The sequence below is a fragment of the Mandrillus leucophaeus genome, unplaced genomic scaffold (assembly GCF_000951045.1).
Source record: "Mandrillus leucophaeus isolate KB7577 unplaced genomic scaffold, Mleu.le_1.0 Scaffold501, whole genome shotgun sequence".
Classification (NCBI taxonomy): Eukaryota; Metazoa; Chordata; class Mammalia; order Primates; family Cercopithecidae; genus Mandrillus; species Mandrillus leucophaeus.
This window is the reverse complement of record NW_012105377.1, coordinates 440,053-455,196: the sequence shown is the minus strand read 5'-3', so window position 1 is coordinate 455,196 and position 15,144 is coordinate 440,053.

Here is a 15,144-nt window from a genome sequence, read left to right as displayed (position 1 = left end):
GTGTGGAGACTCAGCCCACTTACGGGTGTGGGGCCCTGGGAAGCTGGGTCGGGGAACACTGCCCATTGATGACAGCAGCTTCAGTAGCTTCCTCTGGGCAGGCCATGGGGAGTGCCCTACAGCCCATGTTTACTCCTTCACATGTAAGACATGTAAGTACATTTGCTATTTGCCACTTGGCCTTTTTTTTTTTTCGAGACAAGGTTTTGCTCTGCCACCCAGGCTGGAGTGCAGGGGAATGATGATGTCTCACTACGGCCTTTATCTCCCAGGCTTAAGCCATCCTCCTACCTCATCCTCCGAGTAACTGGGACTACAGATGCGCGCCCCCAGGCCCAGCTAATTTTGTTTGTTGTAGAGACAGTCTCACTACGTTGCCCAGGTTGGTCTCCAACTCCTGGACTTAAGCAATCCTCCTGCTTCGGCCTCCCAAATTGCTGGTATTACGTGCATGAGCCACTGCACCTGGCCTACTTGTGCATTTAAAACAAGTTTCCAGAAAGCTACTTTCCCAGAATCTGAGCATTGTTAGTGTGAGAGCCAGGGATCTCGGTGGTATGGCCCTGTGGCCCCGCGTGATGAGAACAAGTCTGTGTGCTTAGTCATTCATGCTCCAGAAACTAACTTGTCTCCAGAGAAAAGGCTCACATAAATTTGGGTCTCATTTGATAGATGTAAGTAGATGCTTCTAGAAAAGTGATACTGCATTCAGTGAAAAGAAAATCTAAAAGCCCTTTGCAAGTGGTTTTCATGCTTCCCATTTCATCTATTAGCAAATTGATGGTTTTATGCGCATGCTGACTTCATGTTAAGAAAATAATGCTTCTGCTTACATTTGGACACTCAAACTGCCTGATGTTTTGTTTTTAATGTTTCTTCTTTAAATTCACTTAAACATCTGTGCCAAGAATTTGAAATGCTGCCAACATGTAACTGTGGAGTTAAGAAAACCAGAACCCTATTGTCATAAACGTGCCAAATGGTGCTGGTTATACTCCTAAATTCTACAGAACCATTGTGGTAATAATTTTTCAAAACAAAGCCCAATAAGATCCTGAGTGTAACAGCTAACTACCATAAATCATAGTTCTTTACTTGGCAAATCATTTCTTTTTTTCTTGAGAGTTATATATCTTGGGAACACTTGTGGACTTAGCTGTTTAATGAAACATTTCATAAAAAGATAATATTCACTAATGAGCCCAAGTGCACCCAGCCAAAGTCCGTACTATTGAATCAAGACGTCATCCAGCTGTTTGTAAGACAAAGTAAGACTGAAGAAGTCACCTTTTTCTGAGTTTACCTTTAACAAAATAAAAACTCTGTGCAGAAATGATGCATTTAATTCCCTACCATAAGGCAATATTACAGAATATACAGCACCATGGGAGTCTACAGGCACATTTCCAGATATTTTTTCCTTGGGGGAAACGAAATCAATTCAGGACCCATAAGTTGGTATAAACGAGCTCATTCCTCTGTGTGTGTGTGTGTGTGTGTGTGTGTGAGAGAGAGAGAGAGAGAGAGAGAGGCCTTCTCTAAAAGGAGATAATGAGAAAAGGTCAGAACAGAGGAATGAAAGTAATTAGAGGCACATGGCAGAGAATGTCTAATACCAAACCAGGCCTCCAGGATAATCCAGTCTAGAAAGGAAGGCTGTACCACAGAAGGCAGCAACTGAAAGAACTGATGAACAGAAGAGTTAAATAGAATGTGATCATTGAACCAGTCCAGAAGGCACTTCTATTTCCTTTCAGAGATCATGGAGTTCTTTGTCCATAACATGTCATTTCATTTGCAGCTTCTGGCCAGAAGAAATCAGATCGTTATGAGCAGTGGCCACCAAATCTACTTCTGGGTATGTAGTGGCTACAAGAAATGTTTCAGGATCGGTGGATAAGCTTCCCTAACATCATTTTTCAAGCTTCAAGTCCTCAGAACCCAAGTTCATTTGCTCAAAGTGCTGCTGACAGCTGCTCCTTAAATAAGTGAAAAGTGATTTTAATCTCAATACGTTCTTAATCGTGTAATTCAGGCAAAAATGCAGCAAGATTCCAAAAAGTTATTTTTAACTGAATTTATGCAAATAGTCACTCTCCCTTTCCCAGTTTTACAGCGTCCTGTAAACGAACAAGCCCTCTCCTAGTTTGCTCTTCCTTCCTGGTTTGGCAAGTAATGAACCGGGGTTGGCTGTGTGCACTTTTCCTTCTCTCTGAATTTTCAATAGGTTTTATTCAGCATAAACATGAACGTAGTCATCTTGTGGTTTCCCCTACCCCCATCATAAAAGAAAGGAGAAGTGACAGGTGAATAGCAATGGCTAATTTGGTAAGAAATTCTTCAATATGTTAACAAAGGGAGTTCTTACGGAATTGTGGCCAAGTTCTCCGACTTCAGGTGTCTTAAAGATTCACCTGTGGGTGATGGCAACCAGCTCTTCCCCATTGTGGGTGAGGAACAGAGCAAAGGAAATGAAATTAAAGCGTTGCAGAGGGGACTTTGGTTTAAGTCACCTAGACAAACGCCCACATTTAGGGTTTGTAACACAACGGATTCGTTCCCATGGGAGGGAGTAGTCCCCATCCTTGCAGGGCTTAGAGAGGAATCAGTGTGTTTGAAAGCACAGGATGAACAAGATGCTCTGGCAAGCTTTTCCTAGGTCTTTAATGTTTCATGTTCTTTAATGTTCCTGAGGCCTCCTTGGAAATGCTATGGATTTAGGCAGATCTGGAGAGCCCGTCTGATTCTGAGGAAGAGTCTATGATATCATGAAATGAATTATGCTGTATATTCTGTGAAATATTTTAAGAGATATTCAATGTTTGAATTCCCAGGACTTCTGGAAGGGTCTGAAATTGAAAATGAGGCATGGTGCCACTGTCACCTGCATTACGTGTGGCACTCTGTAAAAAAACCTCCGGGCTAGCAGCCTTTCAGCACAGGTATCACTTAAGAAGAGAAGGGACCATCTCTGCCTTCTCTCCTCTCACCAGCACTACTTCCCTTGAGTACTGTTTCCCATCCACAGGCAAAGGAAGTGAGACACACCCCAGACCCCTTCCACATGACCCTATCTTGCCTCTCCAGTTTTTAGTACAAGCGACCTGATAGTGATTTGCTGTGAGATCAACCAACTGTGGATCATTAATGGGGTCACTTACTCTTTCTTCCATGGCTCTCAGGGCCAGAGTTTAAAAATATACCCAAGGTGGGAACTGAGTTGATGAGCTCCTACCCTCAGGGGAAAAGCAGCGTATCAGGAGTTTAGGGAGCTTGGTTCTAGTCCTGATTCAGCCCCTGGTTAAACACGTGCTCTCAAGAAAGTCCTGGAACCTCGCTGGGCCACAGTTTCCTGGTCCTTAAAAGGAAGGAGTCATTCCTGGGTTGTCTTCCTGTTCTTTGGAAGATGCTCTTACATCTCCTAATATGTTCAGAGTCCACTGTTTTCTCTTATTTCCTTTTGATTTGTTTTCCTTGGAACTCCGGTTGTTGCTATAGGCAGATATTTGTAATTTAGAGAGCAGATGTCGGAGAAAAGGAAAATGAGGGGCAAGTCTGCATGGAAACAACTATTGTGGCTTCTTTTGGCAAAAGCGAGTGGGCTTGCACAGGTCCTGCTAATTTGTAAGAACCATGAACTTTCCCCAGGAAATAATATGCTCATCTGAAAGGAATCAAGATTCTTTTAATGGACATAATGGCTTATGCTTAAATCGAACTTCTGCTTAAGTACCATGAATTCTAGGATGTTTGGTGGGTTTTTGTTTTTTTCCTTCGTCTTCTTTCTCTTTTACGTTTGTTTCTTAAGCAAAGGCCTACATGTAAGATGACTGAGAAAGATTTAAGCCCGCTGCCACAAAAAGGAAAGGGGGACAAAAATACGGGCAGCTAAAGAAAAGAATGGGGACCCAGTCAAGAGACCCTAAGAAGACGTTGAAAGGAAACATTTCAGTTAGCAAAGCAATCAAGGCCCCGAGACTGTTTTAACGGCTCAAAGTTTAAAAAAGGGAATAAAGAAAAATTAAACTGAGAGAGGGAGGAGAGAGGGAAAGGTTAAGCCAAGACAGAAACTGTGAGCAGATAGATGTGAAAGGGGCTGAAAATAAGTGAAAAGTGAAAAATTGCTTTATGAATAAACCGTTAAAAAATAGTGAGTGAAAAAGCAATTGTGCTTCCAGTTATTACTGAATCACAAGCTCGTGGAAGCCAGCGGCTGACCCCAGCAGCAACTCCACACTAACCTACATGGCAGCAGTTGGTGCACTGCAGTTCCTGTGGGCGGACACCGTTTTCTACTTGAGTGTTCAGTTTCATTGTGATTACCTTCCATCACTGTCGCATGTGGGCCATTTTACCGCCTTGAACACAAAAAAACCTGACTTGGTCATCTCTCTAGCCTGCTGACACTCCAAAGCAGGTGATATCCTCCAGAGGACACACATAGACAAAGGGGTAAGGGCAAGGGGAAGGTAAGCAAGCCTGAGAGAAGGAGAAGCCTCTGCCTGCCCCTGCTTTTTCCTGAAAATGACAATGCGATTTCATATTCAGTGCCCCTGGTCATTCTCGGAGGTGCGTTCCCACAAGGACATGGACAAGTCTCTTCTGTGCTGACAGTCAACTGATCACCCTTCTTAGGAACACATCTGGGCTCAGGCTTAGCAAACGAGATGCCAACCATAGCAAGCCTCCCTCCACCCCTTGGCATACTTGGGGAATCATGGGGAGCCCTAGGAAGTGGACCGGTTCCACCAGTGTGACCGCCCTCCTCCTCCAGGAAGAGGCTGAAGAGTGGAAGTGACGGACACCTGCCATAAGAGAGGTCAGTCCTCATGAAAAATGTCTGGTACCAAATGGCACACGCTGTTTCCAAAGCTGCAGGCTTGCTCTGCTTCTCATTGCAAGTGCAAAACCCATTTTTATATTAGAACTGCCCCACGCAGCTAACTTTTGGTTATATACTTCAACGGAAAGGAGGTGGGAAATGGGTGGCCACAGACTCCAAGGTAACTTGTGTGGGAGTGCTTCCTGGGCACTTTATTGGTAAGCATTCACCCTCCCTGAGCACATCCTCCTGTCGGTGACAGACGTGGGGAGGCAGGTGGTCCTCCAGGGTTCTAAGGTTGGGGAAGCTAGGCCAGGGGAACATTTGACCCAGATGACCCAGAAAGCAGTTAACTCATGCACACAGCTGGATGCATAATCAAAGAATGAGGTCCGATTTTGATGAACCTGTTTCATTTTTAATAACCAGGGTAAGACTGTAGTTCTGTACATCTGGCCAAGGGGGCTGAGGTTTTCCTCAAAGGGCCATGCAGATCTTGGTATCTTTTTTTTTTTTTTTTTTTTTTGAGATGGAATCTCGCTCTGTCACCAGGTTGGAATGCAATGGCGCGATCTCAGCTCACTGCAACCTCTGCCTCCCGGGTTCAAGCGATTCTCTTGCCTCAACCTCCCGAGTGGCTGGGACTACAGGCACCCACCACCACCTCCAGCTAATTTTTGTATTTTTAGTAAAGACGGGGTTTCACCATGTTGTCCAGGATGGTCTCGATCTCTTGATCTAGTGATCCGCCTGCCTCGGCCTCCCAAAGTGCTGGGATTACAGGCCCAAGCCACTGTGCCCAGCCAGATCTTGGTATCTTTTCTTGCTGTTGCTACAAGAGGTCCCTGGCCTTGTGCTGATGGGAAGGTTTAAGGCAATGCGCTTTCCTCCTTGAGACTGTTCATAAAGGAGGTAGACAAGATTGGTCTTTGAGTATCTCCATCCCAGAAATAAGAAAATTCAGGTATGGAAAGTCAAGGAATATGCCCAAGACACCTGACAAGTCCATGCTGGAACTGGAAACTGAATCCCAGCTTCCTGGCTCTGGGCAGATTAGACAATGCTCCTATTGCTGAGCTGGGCAGGGGCCAAGTGAGCCACTGGCATTGTTTGTGTGTAGGGCAGGCTTGCCAAAGCAGCAGAGTCTTACAGCATTACATGACTGTCTTCTGCCTTGTCAGGAGCTTGACTCTTAACTAGTTCTGCAGACATTTCAGTAAGGAAGGAGGAGATAAGGAGCCTTGGAGAATCATGGCTTACTATAGCCTACCATTACTCTGAATCCATCTCACTTCTAACTCCACAAAACCGCTCCTGTCTCTGAAGCTGAGTTCATTCCAGATACCCACTTTACTAAAAGGTTTCCATCTCTCTGGGGGTGGCCAGTTCCCCTGTGAAGTGCCAGAGTAAGGTGACATTTCCGGTGCTTTAGCAGAAAGATGGGTGTCAGGCGTCAGCAGTTCTCCAGCAGCCTTACGCCAACAGTGTTCCAAAGAGGAAACTGAGGCACAGAGCTAACCCCACCCCATCAGAGTGTTCCTGAGAGACCTGGCAACTGCACCTAAAGAGCGCCACGATCCTCAGGTAGGGGGCATTGCACAACTGCAAAAATTCACATGCTATTTTGGATAAACCGACTTTAAAGTTCATTCCACTCTAGAGACATGGAGGGTTGTGTTTTCTACAAAGGAAAGGAAATGTATTAATGGACATATTTTCTGCTTCAAGTGCACACACACACAAAAATGTGTTGTTTCTGAGCTTAAGGAGGCATGTTCTTTGTTTTAAATATTGCCCATGCATAGTTAACCAGTGTACCTGGAGGCAGAGATGAAAACTGAGAAAGAACAGTCAGGTCTATCTTTGTGTTCCAAGACAATGTAATCCCACAAGGCACAATTCCTCTAAGAATTATCTGAAAACTTTCAGTATGCCCACCTGTTATACAGCTTTTGCAACCACCAGAAACCCTAGAAGATTTATAGTGGGATTGCTTCAAATTGGCCGTTTTTGTCTCCTCAAGTTTTGACCTACACGTGGATTCCAGACTGAAAATTACATTATCCAAAGCAACCCATTCAGCCCATCTTAGATAGATTACAGCTGCTTCAACCCTTCCTCCAAATGGAGGGTAATAACATAATATATTATAGCTCATGTATAGCCTGAAGAATTATGTGCTCTTAAAAGGATTGGCTGAAAAGAAAGAAAAGGAAGGAAGACAGGAATCTTCTAAAACTAACTATATAACTTAGAAATGAGAGAAGCATCCCTTGAATTCAGGTCTGAATCTTGTTCACATCAGAGATGTGAGCACTCCAAGATGATGGTATGGAGATGAACTTTGCTAGTAGGGACTCTCAACCCATCTCTCTGAGTTCAGCTGAAGGCCACTGGGCACTTGATGGGCTTCTCCTAAAGAGAGGCATACATTTCTGCAAGACTGAAAAAAAAAAAAAAAAAAGGCAGGGTAAAGTCTGTAGCTGCAGGTTGACAGACTTCCTTCCTCTCTTGGGTTTTTCTCCCTTCTAAGGGCCGTTTGAAAGTTCTTCTTGTGCTTCTAACTGAGCAGAAACCACATCATGTCTTTTGTCATCATCTTTGCTCACCACTGGAGACCCTGGTGGTTAGAGAGGGAAAGTCCCTTTGGATGGTGCATATGGGGGTAGAAGGTGTTGGGAGCCAGCAGGGGGTCTGGGTGAAGAGGGAAGAAGAGACGAGAGGTTATCAAGCCTGCCTCTCTGGCCCAGGCAATATACCCACCCTGGCTGGACTTTCCAATCCTCAACATGGCAAAGTATATCTTTTAGGTTATCCACTATGTCCCTGGTTATGTTGAGTTGCTGAGGTAATAGTCAGGGATATCCAATCTTTTGGCTACCATGGGCCACATGGGAAGAAGAAGAATTGTCCTGGGCCACACATAAAATACACTAACACTAACGACAGCTGACAAGCTTAAAAAATAATCACAAAAAAATCTCATAATGTTGGCCAGGCACAGTGGCTCATGCCTGTAATGCCAGCACTTTGGGAGGCCGACGGGGTTGGATCATGAGGTCAGGAGTTTGAGATCAGCCTTGCCAAGATGGTGAAACCTCGTCTCTACTTAAGAAATACAAAAATTAGTCGGGCACGGTGGTGGGCACTTGTAATCCCAGCTCCTCGGGAGGCTGAGGCAGGAGAATCGCTTGAACTCGGGAGGCGGAGTCTGCAGTGAGCTGAGGTCAAGCCATTGCACTCTAGCCTGGGTGACAGAGCGAGACTGTTTCAAAAAAAAAACAAAAACTCATAATGTTTTAAGAAAGTTTATGAATGTGTGTTGGGCACCTTCAAAGCCATCCTGGGCTGCGTGTGGCCCACGGGCCACAAGCTGGACAAACTTGGAATAGATCATTGAACAACAACAAAAAATTTACTTCAAGAGTTCTGTGTTTCTGGAAAGCCCAAAGAGTGGCCACAGTGGCCTCTGTGTGGCCTGAGAATAGCTTTTACCTGCCTTCCTGGCACAGAAATTACCTGGAGGTGGATTGGAAGCAGAAGCAGGGAATAGGAACACAGCTACACATTTGGTTTGAGCTCTTTTAGAGTAGACTCTATAGAGACATTCTATTCTCTTTTTTATTGTGATAAAAAAAATAGAACATACATTTACCATCTGAATCACTGTGAAGTATACTGTACGGTAGGATTAGCTATATGCACATTGTTGTGCAGCAGATCTCTAGAGCTTTTCAGCTTGCAAAACTGAAACTCTATACCCATGGAACAAGAGCTCCCTGCTCCCCTCCCCCTCAGCTCCTGGGTAGTGACATTTCTTGATCGTGCTGTTAACCATGAGTGCTTTTCTTCGGTTAAGTCTATAAACTTGATTTCCATACCAAGACCTGTTTTGAGTTCACACACCAGCTGACCTGCTTCAGGAGTAGTTCAGATTCACTCTGCCATGAATATTCATCACTCACTATGGGTCATGATCACAAATGCATGTCCTCAGCACTCTGGCTGGGCTTCAGCAATTTATGGAGTTGTTATTTGCACCACCAAACCAGTCAGGAATGAAAATAACGATCAACTCCTCAAATGTTTACAAGCCTCCTGGGCTATTGCACATGTAATTTAGAGCTGCCATCTTGTCTCCTTCTTTCTGTCAGTGGAATGGAATGTCCTCTCCAGCAACTCGTTGGCTTTAGGAACATGGGGAATAAAAGGCTCCTCGACCTGAATGGTCTAGTCAAGGCTGGGCTGAAGTCCTCTTTGGTAGCAAGGTGTTTGACTTCTCATTGCACTGCAATGCTTCCTTACACAAGTCACTTCAAAACAAACCTTCCCTGCAGGTTGTCCTTGGAAGCAGCGCAGGAGGCAGTTAAGTACTCTCACCCAATCAGCACAATCAATTTGTCATTCCCTGAAAATAGAGTCGTCCCTCCAGTCTGTCCAGGTCGGTGGGGATAGAGGAAGGCCCGGCTGCCTTTGAGCAATGCCACATTCCAGCAGGGAGTGGTTCCCCCACATTCACCACACTAGGGCGGGTGTGTTGTGCCTCGTGCCTGCAGCCACCCTTGAAGTGTTGTTGTTAAACAACAGTCATGAACTCTGGAATGTCTCTGGTCATTTATAGCGTGACTGTGTCACTCTGTAAATGACACTGTCAAGCTTCAAGGCCTAGAATGAAGTTGGCTTGCTTTTCAATAGACCATAGTCCCGCCCAAAACAAAGCTTCCAGGCTTTTACAATGTACTTCTTACTCTGAAACTCCTAAGAGAATCGAAATGCTAGGGAAATAAAATACACGAATAGACTACAAATCACACTCCAGTCACCTTACAGACCCTTTAAAACACACAGAACAATTTCACCATACTATCTGCAAACAAGCAGCTTTCTGGAAATTAGCTGGGTGCTTCTTAGAGCAAGTTTTGTCTTCTCTCAGTCTTGTCTTGACTTTTCCTTCTTTGGTTCATTTCCTTCATGAGATAAATGAAGAGAGCAAGAGATTGAGGTTCCAAAGAACATGTGATTCATGAGTCATGTCTATTTTTTTCTCTATAGTGTTCACTGAAAATTCATTGTTCCAGTAGAAGAAACAGAAAGTTAAAATGAACATTAAATACTGCCTTTGCTATTTCTGCAATACAGCAATAATTATGAAGATAATGCTTCTCATTTGATTTATGCTGTATAAGTTACTATTGTCTCCTTTTATCCTCACAAATACCCTCCGAGATAACTTTATTATTCCCATTTTGCATATGAGAAAACTGAGGCCCAGTGAGGTCAAATGAATTAGATAATGCAGGAAAAAACCTTAACCCAGTGCTCATATAAAATAATCCACAAACAGTTACTATCTTTAAGGAACTTCCTTGACATCACACACCTAGGAACTGTGACGAGGACTGTGACCTTCCTATGCTGTGGTCACTACTGACTCCACCTCAGCAGAGCAGCCTTAGGCCATAAAATACACAGATCTTTAAAGAGAAACATGGTTTTAAACCTATTCTGCAAACTACAGCTTATTATGTACTGGCTATGAAGGTAGAAGGTTTGTGGAGGATCCACTAAATGTAATTCCCGTAGTCTTGTGTTCTTTTGACCCATTCCCCCCAAGAAAAAAGTGCTTACAAAATCCTTCCTACTGTCCCTCTTAATTTTAAATCCCTTTCATCAGATAGGTTGAGTCAATACATGAATCCTGAGATTTTTAACAATTTTTGGTCTCAAGTTGTAGGTTTTCCATTGTATTAATGAAAAATAAGTCCTGCATTTTTACTGATTCATTCTACGAACATTTATTACCTGTCTATTATACTTCAAACATGGGCCAAGCTGGGCATGAGGGCCAGGTTCAAACATGACCAGGACCTTGACCTCAAAGAAATACTTGCTTCATGAGGGAGAGAGCAATGTACAATCTGATTAACGTTATTTGTCTCTTTTAAATAAATTGGTTCTATTAATATCGGCTAAGAGGGATTATTAAATTAGAAATACTAATACCCAGCTTTCATTTTGTAGCATTTAATTTGATAAGTGTTTGGAGATCCTTCACACGTATTCACCTTTGGTTTAGTAAGGTTACTTAAGTAACAGCAGTGTATACTGACTATATATTAGAGTTCCGATGTCTGATAGAAAAGTCATATTTTACTTGTTATGTTTGTACTAGCCCCCAAGAGCATTGCTAGAATGGAGTTTCAACAACAAAAATCATTGTTGAACATGGCTGTGCCCACAATGAAAGTACGAGTTATTATAAATCAGTGAGGGCCGGGCGCAGTGGCTCACGCCTGTAATCCCAGCACTTTGGGAGGCTGAGGTGGACAGATCGCTTGAGGTCAGGAGTTCGAGACCTGCCTGGCCAACATGACAAAGCCCTGTCTTTACTGAAAATACAAAAATTAGCTGGGCGTAGTGGTGCACACCTGTAGTCCCAGCTACGCAAGAGACTGAGGCAGGAGACTCACTCGAACTCCGGAGACAGAGGTTGCCATGAGCTGAGATCGCACCACTGCACTCCAGCCTGGGCAACAGAGCATGACTGTCTCAAAAAAACATCAATCAATCAATCAATCAATCAATCAATCAAGGAGAGTCTAGGAATAGGTGGTTTGTTCCTTGCAATAGAACTACAGTATCATTTTCAGGTACATCTTCAGAAACATGAGTTTCTGGATAAGATCGCAAACCAAAAGAAGCTCTAAGTGCTTTTTTTTTTTTTTTTTAACATTGTATGAAACACTCTCTGCTGAGATGTCGTAGGCTTTGCCTTCAACCATCCTAGCATCTCATGAGGATGCACAAAACCATTTCAGGCTAACCATTATTTTATATCAAAAGAGTGCATTCCCAGAACAATAGTAATACTGGGGAGGCACGTGAAGGGAGCTTCGGTGTCACAAAATGGAACAAACAAGATACTCTGGGGGATACTGGTGGGACAGGTGATCAAGAGACCCAGGTTTAATCCTGGTTTGGCCGGCTGGGTGACTCTAGCAAGACATGTAACCTCCCTGCATGTTTCCACATCTGTTAAATGTAGCAGTTAACCCAAATGACCTCTTGAGTCCATTTCTACAAACCAATGAATGTAAAGCGTATTGCTCATTTTAATAAAGCTGTATGAACATTAAAAATAGTGTTGAAACGTTTGGTGGTGGCTCTCTCTTCTAGCCTCTGCCCAGCACGGATGTTTTGGTCGTGGTGGCAAAGGGAAACGGGAGCGTTGCCTTGTAGCTCTTGGCTCAGAACTTTGGGAGGTTTCAATGACTCAGCATGAGGCCCTCTGCCCTGTGGGTCAGGCCTGCAGGTGCTCAGGTGGGCCTTGTTGTGAAGGAACTGTCAGCACTTTGGCGTGAGGCAGGAACTTGAAATGTGGACCATTTCAATAGCCACTCAGATTCCAGGGCACTTGACTCAAGCTTAGGAGTGTCAACCTCCATCCCCTCATCAAACTGCCACCTTGGATAATTATGCTCCTCAAATTACTCTCTTATTTCAGTGCTGTGTGGCATCCACACTTCCCATTCCCTGGTGTTGTGGAGTTGGCTTGTTGTTTTCCAGCCCATAAACCTGATGACAAGGCTTTTACTGGTTAGGGAGTGGATAGAAGGATGAACTGGGATATTCTCTCTAGACTTAATGGGTCTGCTCCTGCAGGTCACTAAAGAGGAAAGAGAGAAAGAGCAAAGAAAACAAGCCATCCAATGCTCTTCCCCTTCCCTTCCCCTTGAGGGCAAAGGAAATATACCACCTCAGAAAACATTGGTGTCACACTACAGTCACTCTAAGTAAGGGTCTTAGAAATCTTGGAAAAGTTGTAAAGATTAATAGAACACGTATGCACATGGGAAAAAACTATTCTTGTTTTTAAGAAGTAATACGTTGCGAAATTACAAAGCTGTATGATCTTTAAGTTATGAGATGTCGACATAATTGTTTTGAGATCAACCAATCAGACCACACATTTCGTACTACCAGGTTATAATGAGTGTTCATTAAATATCATGATAACAACACCCTCCTTGTTTGTTAACAAAGGGCATTCTCTTCCTGTATCACCGGTGACAGCTGATGCAGGACAATTAAAGTCATCTACTCGTTCTCCCTTTTTCCTGATTGATTCCAGAGCTGTTGTGTGGCCAGAGTGTTTTTTTCCCTTCTTCTTCTCTTCCTTCTCCATTTTCATCTTCCTCTGAACTGCACTAGATCCCCTCATGGGAGGGACTGTCACCCTCCCGACCAATCGAGGCCCTCTTGGTGATGCTTAACTTTTCCAGGTCACTGGGCCACTGTTTTGTGAACTGAAGTCAACACTTAACAAACGGCATTCCAATAGCTGGAGACATCTGCCTGCCTCCCAAGGTGACCGATTTTTCCAGAGGATGGTTTACTCTCCTTGCTGGGGTAGCCAATGGAGTTCTCTCTTCTAAGTGTGAACGTAAATGTTGGAAAAATATTCAACTTCTGGGAAGCATATTCTAAATATCTGCTTTTATTTTTTATCAGTTTTATTTTATTTGTGTTTCCTTTGATTTGGTTCTCTGATTTAGGCAAGTCATTTAACCTTTGAAATACCATTTGCTTCTCCATACCACTGGCATGATTGAGGAGCTTTAATTCATTCACCCAATATTTGATGAAAGCCATACTGTGTGCATAATGCTGTGTTTTGTGTTTAAATGTCTGTGCCTGTTCTGTAAGCAGTTACACACTCATTGAGAAGACAGACATTTACACAGGAAAAGAAAGCTCACACTGTCAGGCAGCACATGGTAAGACAATGTTGCGTGTACAAGGATATTCACTGCAGCATTGTTGCTTAACAATGTTTTGGAAAACATCTAAATGTCCATTAACAGAAGAAGGGTTCAATAAATTATGATCATCTATATAATGGAATACTACACAGCTATTAAAGAAGAATGAGGCAGATCTACATGTACTAAAATGGAAGAGCTCTCAAATATAGCTTTAAGAGAAAAAAGGAAGTGTGTAACCGTGAGTACTGTGTCATTAGTGAAAAGAAAAAAATAGGAATATAGATACAAAGTCTTATATATACATGGAGTATCTTTGAACAGCTACATAACAATCTGCAGAACATGGATGCCTCTAGGGAAGAGATGGCTGGAGTATGGGTTGGGAGAGAGATTTGCTTTACCTTGACTATTCTTTCGTATCTTTTGAATTTTGTATGAGGTACCTATATTATCAAATTATTAACTAATATTTAGAATGTGTCCTAATCCTCTAGTCAGCTCTCAACATTGAGGGCTGGCAAACATTAAAAGAAGGACAAGTAGAGAACTTTTTCATAGAGGTCTGAACCATGGAGTGGATTCTCTGCAAAAGGTTTAAAATAGTTCTATTGGAGGAAGGCGTGGGAGTTACTGCTCTGTCTCCTTCAAGTCAGTTCCAATCCAATGCTTCTGACATGGACAGCGGGACAGAAGGAGGGGTTTCAGTAACTTAATACTGCATGACATGGGGTTTCAGGTCACCATCTCAACATGTTTATTCAAAAGGGAGGGGATTTGGGAAACACAGGAGAGAAAGCTGGAAGAGTCCTCCTTCTCTGAGAACCTGTGTTGTCACACTCATGGTTGTTCTCTGTCACCTGGACACATGTGGCCAACTAGGGGACTGAGCAGCCCTGGCTCCTGTCATAAGAAGAGTTCTAAGTTCTTCCTGGCACATTCCCAGAGAGTCTGCAAGCTTATCAGAATAGCACTTCATAGACTCAAAGAATCTCATAGGGAGGAGGGACCCTGGAGATTTTCCTCAACTTCCTCATCTTACAAGCAGGCCACTGGGGACAAGTGACCTGCCCAAGGACACATCAAGCGTCAGCTGCAAAGCTGGGACGACACCCTAGGTCTTTTAACTCTACATCCAGTGCTCTTTCAAATCACTGCCACGTGGTCACAGTTCCCTTGGGTTTTCAGCAGAGGCAATGCTAAGGACATGACAGTTATTTTCCCCAAACCGATGGAACGCTGTGAGAGCAAGTTCAACAACTCAGGCTTGGGACTTCCCTGAGACCAGGCTGCTGAGACAGGTTTTGGGGTGGGGGTGGAGAACGAGGAGGTTCTCTCTCTTGCTCAAGAGAAGGTGGGTGATCGCACAGACTTTCCAGCAAACAACCAGGGCAGGCAGCCTTCGGGGCACCCAAACCTCCCCACCATGGGTCCAGTCCAAGCTAGACGCTTCAGCATTGACACTCGACACCAAAATGTATCTCATATCAATTTTTATCAGTGAGGGGTTATATAAAACCTACAATCTCAGATCTGGAACCATATAAAAAGAGCAAAGCA